The sequence below is a fragment of the Panthera uncia genome (genome assembly GCF_023721935.1).
Source record: "Panthera uncia isolate 11264 chromosome E2 unlocalized genomic scaffold, Puncia_PCG_1.0 HiC_scaffold_19, whole genome shotgun sequence".
Lineage (NCBI taxonomy): Eukaryota > Metazoa > Chordata > Mammalia > Carnivora > Felidae > Panthera > Panthera uncia.
The window spans coordinates 10,466,814-10,474,281 of NW_026057588.1; the positions used below are offsets into that span (position 1 = coordinate 10,466,814).

The 7,468-nt window shown below is 45.4% G+C and overlaps 1 pseudogene; it reads left to right on the plus strand.

The window, feature by feature from the left end:
- The first annotated feature begins 2,544 nt into the window (after positions 1-2,544).
- LOC125916147 (V-type proton ATPase subunit G 1-like) lies at positions 2,545-5,378 on the plus strand (annotated as a pseudogene).
- Positions 5,379-7,468: the final 2,090 nt, after the last annotated feature.

A 7,468-nucleotide genomic window follows, 5' to 3' on the forward strand; every position in this document is an offset into this window, starting at 1 on the left:
TTTATCACTACTGATTAGTTTTCGTGAATATACTTTAAAAATCAAACTGTACTGGGGCACCTATCTGGCTCAGTCAGAAGAACATGAGATTCTTGGTCTTGGGGTTGTGAGTTTGAGCTCCATGTTGGGTATAGAGATTACTGAAAAAAGAAATCAAACTGTACTAAAATATGAAAAAAAAAACAGTCCTATGTACTGTCTTTCCCCACTCCCCTCTGCTCGCCAGAGGCAACCACTTTCAACGACTTTACCAGTTTCTTCTAGTATTTTCTTCCATGTTTCTAAATATGCTGACACTGCTATTTCGTGATAGCCAATTTTAGACATTCTCTACTGACTTCCTACTACAGTAGGTGAGGCTTGAGCTCATGCTGACCCAGTTTCCCTCTCCCAACGAAATCATGTCATAATTTTTATATCAATGTTTTTTACAATATGATATGTAAATGTTTTCATTGCAGAGCCATGTAATATACTAGCATTTTCTTTCTCAAACTTTAAAATTGAGAATTAAGAATTACCTTAATTTTAGATGCACCTATATATACTTAATATTTTTCTTTTTCTTTCTAAAAAAATGTTTATTTATTTTGAGGGGGGAGGGGCAGAGAGAGGGAGAGAGAGAATCCTAAACAGGCTCCATGCTGTCAGTATAGAGCCTGTCATGGGGCTTGAACTCATGAACCATGAGATCATGACCTGAGCCAAAATCAACAGTCAGAGGGTTAATGACTGAGAGCCACCCAGGCGACCCTGCAGTCCTCTTTTAATATAATCTGGACTTGCTGCTCTCCAGGCCTGTGCTAAGCTATCCTGGGATTTCCCCGAGTTGGACACTATTTCCTGGATTCCAGGTCTTTGTCTTTTTTCGTTGACTCTTCATTTCGGTGGAGCACATCCTCCAATTGTTCCCTTAAAAGAGTGAAGAAGAGGTAAATATTTTTGGGTTCTTACAAAACTAAATATGTCTTCATTCTATCCTCCCACATTATTATAGTTTGGCTGGGTATAAAATTCTAGGTTGGAAATACATGTATCCTTTTCCATTCAAATCTGTATGCACCCTGAGTTGGAATGCAATTTTAGATAACAAGGGAAAACTGTTTTTCCCCTCAGATTTGTTTGCATTCTCCCTTTCCTTTGAACTTATATTTGACTTTTTATTATTTTTGCTAGCTTTTTTTTTCTTCTTTTTTTCTGAGAGCTTTTGTGATCTTCCCTCTTTCTCTGGTTCTAAAAATTCACAAAGATATGCCTTACTGTAGTCTTTATTCATTAATCATTCTGACCTTAAGTCTGTTCTTTCAATCTGGAGATTGAACACCCTTTGGTTCTGAGACATTTTCTTTGTATACTTTTTGTGCTGATTTCTTCCCCTTCATTTGCTTGCTCTTTTTCTGGAATCTTCATTATTATGGATGTTCAATCTTCTGAGTTGAGCCTTCAATTTTCTTATATTTTCACTACTATTTTCCAGCCCTTTGTCAATTTTCCCTTTCTAGATTTCCCCGACTTTACTTCTAGTCCTTCTCTTCAAATTTATATTTCATCTAGAATTTTTTTTAAGATTTTATTTTTAAGTAATCTCTACACCCAATGTGGGGCTCAAACTCATGACCCTGAAATGAAGAGTCATACACTGGGGCACCTGGGTGGCTCAGTTCATTGAGTGTCCTACTAAGGCTCGGGTCATGATCTCACAGTTTGTGAGCTCGAGCCCTACATCAGGCTCTGTGCTGACAGCTCAGAGTCTGGAGCGTGCTTCGGATTCTGTGTCTCCCTCTCTCTCTTCCCCTCCCCCACTCATGCTCTGTCTCTCTCTCCTTCAAAAATAAATAAACATTGGGGCGCCTGGGTGGCTCAGTCGGTTAAGTGTCCGACTTCAGTTCAGGTCACGATCTCGAGGTCCGTGAGTTCGAGCCCGGTGTCGGGCTCAGGGCTGATGGCTCAGAGCCTGGAGCCTGCTTCTGAATCTGTGTCTCCCTCTCTCTCTGCCCCTCCCCCTTTCATGTGCTGTCTCTCTCTGTCTCAAAAATAAATAAACGTTAATTAAAAAAAAATTTAAAAATGCATTAAAAAATAAATAAACATTAAAAAAAAAAAAAAGAGTCATACACACCATTGACTGAGCCAGGCAGGCACCCCTATAATTTTGAATTCCCAAGAACCTTTCTTGTTATTTAATTATTAATTCTTCATAGCCTCCAGCTCTTTATAAATGTGATAGTTTCCATTATCTTGCTAAGTATTTCACAAAGCGTTTAGTTATAGATGTTTTGTGTTTCTTTTGTCGCTTTCTTGTTATTTTTTTTTTTTTTCTGTATGATGTTTGTTTCTTCTGGGCTTCTTTATATTGTGTGGGCTTCTTTAAAAAAATTTTTTTTAATGCTTATTATTTATTTTTGAGAGAGAGAGAGAGAGAGAGAGAGAGAGACAGCGTGCAAGCAGTGGAGAGGCAGAGAAAGAGGGAGACACAGAATCTGAAGCAGGCTCCAGGCTCTGAGCTGTCGGCACAGCCGAAGTCGGATGCTTAACCCACTGAGCCACCCAGGCACCCCTTGTGTGGGCTTCTTTATTCAGTCTGACCTCTCTTTTTCACAACAGAGGTATGTTAGTCTCCTATGACTGCTGTAACAAATTACCACAAGCTTACATAACACACATTTATTATCTTATAATTCTGGGGGGGTCAGAAGTCTGAAATGGGGACCCGAGGGGGCGACCAAGTCGATTTAGGCTGCTCCCTTGGGCTCGGAATGGCTGCCACCACCTCCAACCAGTCGCAGGGCATCCTGCAGCTGCTACAGACCAAAAAGGGGGCCACTGAGAAGGTGTCTGAGGCCCACAGGTGAAAGAACCAGAGGCGGAAGCTGGCCAAAGAAGGTCGGCTGAAATTGAACAATACCATCTGTGCAGAGAGGAGTTCAAGGCCAAGAAAGCTGCTGCTCTGGAATCCCACCGCAGGTGCAGTACTGGAGCGAACGGAGAAGGAGATGCAGGAGAGATGACCATCCTCCAGACCTACTTCTAGCTGAACAGGGATGAAATCCTGGACAACCTCTCAGCCTTTGTCTGTGACATCTGGCCAGAAATCCATGAAGACGACTGCATAAATGGACAGGGGAGGAAGGAGCAATTCTGCCTGTGGATTGGCCTTTTGTTTTATTTTATTTTATTTTATTTTATTTTATTATTATTTTAGACAGAGGAAGCAAGTGGGGAAGAGGGGAAGAGAGAGGGAGAGAAAGAGAATCCCAAGCAGGCTCCATGCTCAGTGCAGAGTCCAACACGGGGCTCGATCCCACGACCCTGGGATTGTGACCTGAGCCAAAATCAGAAGTCAGGCACTCATCTGAGCCACCCAGGCACCCCGATTGACATTTTAGATGCCTTCACGGAATATGGAGCTTCAGCAAAGCTTGAGTTACATTCTTGCGGAAAGGTATTGGATGATTTCTGGGTATAATACAGTAGGTCCCTTCACTTTTAGGAGAATAGCAAATCTAGCTTCTTTGTACAAACTTAGAGCTTATCCAAAGATTTTCTCCTTTAACCTCATATCTCTTAGAAATGTAATGTGTTTACACTGTTTTTTCTATGCTCGAACAACATATATATTAATACTTTTTCTTTCTTAGATGCAGTAAAAAGCCATTTTTTAAAGAAAGAAAGGGAAGGGCGCCTGGGTGGCTCAGTTGGTTAAGCGTCCGACTTCGGCTCAGGTCAAGATCTCACAGTTCATGGATTCGAGCCCCGCGTTGGGTTCTGTGCTGACAGCTCGGAGCCTGCTTTGGATTCTGTGTCTCCGTCTCTCTGCTCCTCCCCCACTCACGCTCTGTCTGTGTCTCTCTCAAAAATAAACATTAAAAATTTTTTGAAGTTGCCCATAATAAACAGTTACAAAATGACCGTGATATTAGAGCCGATATTCTAGTGGATGAGACAGACAATAAATAGAATACTAAGCAGAAAAATATCTCAGACACTGATCACCATTATGGAAAAAAACTGAATCAGGAGAGGCGGATATATTGCACCTGCTTGAGTGCTATATTCATTTCCTGTGGCTGCCTGCAACAACTCAGTGGCTTAAAACAACACACATTTATTTTCTTACAGTTCTGGAGGTGGGAAGCCCAAACAAAAATCAGTTTCACGGACTGAAATCAACCATTGGCAGGGCTGCGTTCCCTGAGGCTCTGTGGGAGAATCAGTTTCCTTTCCTCTTTCAGCTTCTGGAGCTGTGTTCCTTGTTTTCTTTGGCTCTGCCCCTTTCCTCCTGCAGTGTAGCCTACATTCTGTGTTACATTGTCTCTGTTTCTGCCCTGCTGTTGGATCTCCTTCTTGTAAGGACATTTGTGATTATACTTGGGGCACACCTCAGTATCTCAAGTGCCTTAACTTCATCACACTTGCAAAAGTGTGTTGAACCCAGAGATCAAGGGCTCGGAGGTCCTTGCAGACCATTTTTCAGCCTATCCAGGGAGTGTTGCAATTTAAGTTTTATTTTTTAACTTATTTTTGAGAGAGAGAGAGAGACAGCATGGGAGGGGCAGAGAGAGAGGGAAAGGGAGAATACCAAGTGGGCTCCACACTGGCAGTGTGGAGCCCGACATGGGGCTCAAACCCAGGAACCATGAGATCAACCTGATGCTGATCAAGAGTGAGATACTTGGGGCGCCCGGGTGGCTCAGTTGGTTAGGCGTCCGACTTCAGCCCAGGTCATGATCTCACAGTTTGTGAGTTCGAGCCCTGCGTCTGGCTCTGTGCTGACAGCACGGAGCCTGGAGCCTGCTTCAGATTCTGTGTCTCCCTCTCACTCTGCCCCTCCCCTGCTCATGCTCTGTCTCTTTCTACCTCAAAAATAAATAAAACATTAAAAAAAAATCTTTAAAAAAAGAGTGAGATGCTTAACCAACAGAGCCACCCAGGTGCCCCGGGAGTATTGCAGTTTAAATCGATGAAAGGAGCTTTATGGAAGGTTTGAGGGAGAGGAGGGAGGGAGCCACACAGAGATCTGGGGGGAGAGCCTTCCAGACAGAGGGAGCAGTGACCAGTGACCGCAGGGGCTGAGGAGGCTGGAGGAAGTCATTCTAAAGTGGGACCTAATTATCCCTGCCTCCTGGTGTTCAGCCCCTTGAGTAACCCCCTCTCCTTGACCCATGGGCTGGATGTAGGGATGTATTTTAAGGGATGGAGTTCAGCAAAAGTGATGGACTGTCCCTTCTGACACCAGATTACAAAAAACAGTGACTTCCATCTTCTTTGCACCTCAATCCGGTGCCTCCTGCTTCTCCCGATGAAGCCAGCTGCCTTCAGAGACGCCCGTGTGGCCGGGACCTGAAGGTGGTCCCCGCCACGAGCCCCCAGAGAAGTGAATCTTGGCGACAACCACCTGGTGAGCTTAGCGGTGGATTGCTTCCGAAAGAGGAACTGGGCTATCTGCAGCTGCTTGCAATTCCTGACCACAGAACCCGTGAGACGAGGCTGTTGTCGCCCGGTACATTTGGGGGTGATTTGTTGTACGCATTGGCCAACGAGTGTAGGTCCGGCACCTGCACGGAAAAGCCAGGAAGCTAAAGTGTGTCTGGGAGGGGCGCCCGGGGCAGGGGGAACAGTTAGAAATGACGTCAGGCAGGTTAGCAGAACACTTAGTAGGATGCCTGGCTCATGTCGGTCTGGTACTCAATTTCCTTTCATCATAATCTCAGTTTCATCATATTCTTGCGTGGCTCGGTTGGTTAAGTGTCCCTCTCTGATTTCAGCTCAGGTCATGATCTCACGGTTCATGGGTTCAAGCCTGCTTGGGATTCTCTTACTCTCTCTCTGCCTCTCCCCCATTTGCGCTCTCTCTCTCTCTCAAAATAAATAAATAAATAAATAAACATTAAAAAAAGAGGTATTTTATTAAAAAAATAAGATGTCCTTCCTCCTTTCCCCCCACTTGAATAAAGTAACCAGGGATAGGATGGGGGAGGCCAGAGATGGGGTCTGACGCAGTTGTTGGGGTGGGGGGGGGTCAGGGAGAGCTTCCTGGAGGAGGGGATGTCTCTGAGACCTGGAGGTGGGTTGAGGAATAGGAATGAGCAACGAGATGGGGCTAGTTGCTGCATGGAAAGGCACAAGCCTCTCGGAAATGGAAATGGAAGGTGATGGGGGGGGGGGGGCAAGCGGAGGGAAAAATACAGGCGGGCCCCCCCCCCCCCCAGGTGGAAAATGTGTGATATTCCCCAGACCTCCTGGCTCCCCATGAACAAAGGAAAGGGGTTTAAGTGCTTGCCACGGTGATTATGGGGAACTGAGGCAAATGAAAACTTAAATTCCCTTACTGCCTCCAGCCCATTGGCACGTCCTTGAAACCGACAGAGTGACCTCCCTCCAGGAGCTCAGCTGCCTGGATGATGACACTTTGCTGGGGGCAAAAGGGAATCTTGGCTTAACATTATCCTGACCCCCCAGGATCCTGTAAATGTATTTCTTTTATCTCAACTGCCCCCAAAATATGCTGGCAATCCTACTCCAAGTTTATGCCCCCCCCATATACATCGGAAGGGTCTCATGACTGAGTTTTGTTGTTGTTGTTGTTGTTGTTGTTGTTGTTTACAAAAGGTAATAAATGGCGTTTCCCTAGCAACAGCTAGCCCCTCAAGGTCCCGGAAACCTTGCTTCCAGGATTCCTTTAGAGATGTACTATCCCTGACCCCCTCCCCAACCTGAGGGTAAATAATGAGTTACCCCTCACTTCACGACCCCAGTGCAGCTCTTCCTGCCCACGGGCCTTGTCCCGGTGCTTTAATAAAATCCCCTTTTTGCACCAAAGACGTCTTTAAGGATTCTTTCTTGGCTGTCACACACTTAACCGACTGAGCCACCCAGGCACCCCGCTTCCCCAGCCTTAGCCACTGACTGGCTCTGTTTGCCAGTCTCAAGGCACCCCCACGTGACGTATGGGTTCAGAACGCAAATTTGACCGTTTCCCTCCCCCCTGCTTATTTACTCCTTCCACAAATATTTATTGATGTCCTACTTTGTGCCAGGCACAGTAGCAAGGACTGCAGTATGGGAGTGAACAAAATGGACAAAAATCCCTGTCCTTATGGATCTGACCTAAACAAAATAAATAAGTCAAATATTTAGCATGTCGGGTGGTTAGATGGGCTCCGAAGAAAAATAAAGCAGGAAAGGCAGATATGGTGGGTAGTGTGTGAGGTGTGTGTGTGTGTGTGTGTGTGTGTGTAAGGGGTTAAGTTTAATTTGGTGCCACCGAGAGCAAGGACCTGAAGAATGTGAGGACGTCCAGACATATGGACGTCAGGGGAAAGAACATTCCAGGCAGAGGAAAGAGCAAGTGCAAAGGCTCTAAGGTGGGATGTGCCTGGAGTGTTCTGGAAACAGCAAGGAGGATAATGTGGCTGAAACAGAATGAGCTAGGTGGGAGAGGAGGGGATTAGAGAGGGAAGGTGGGTTG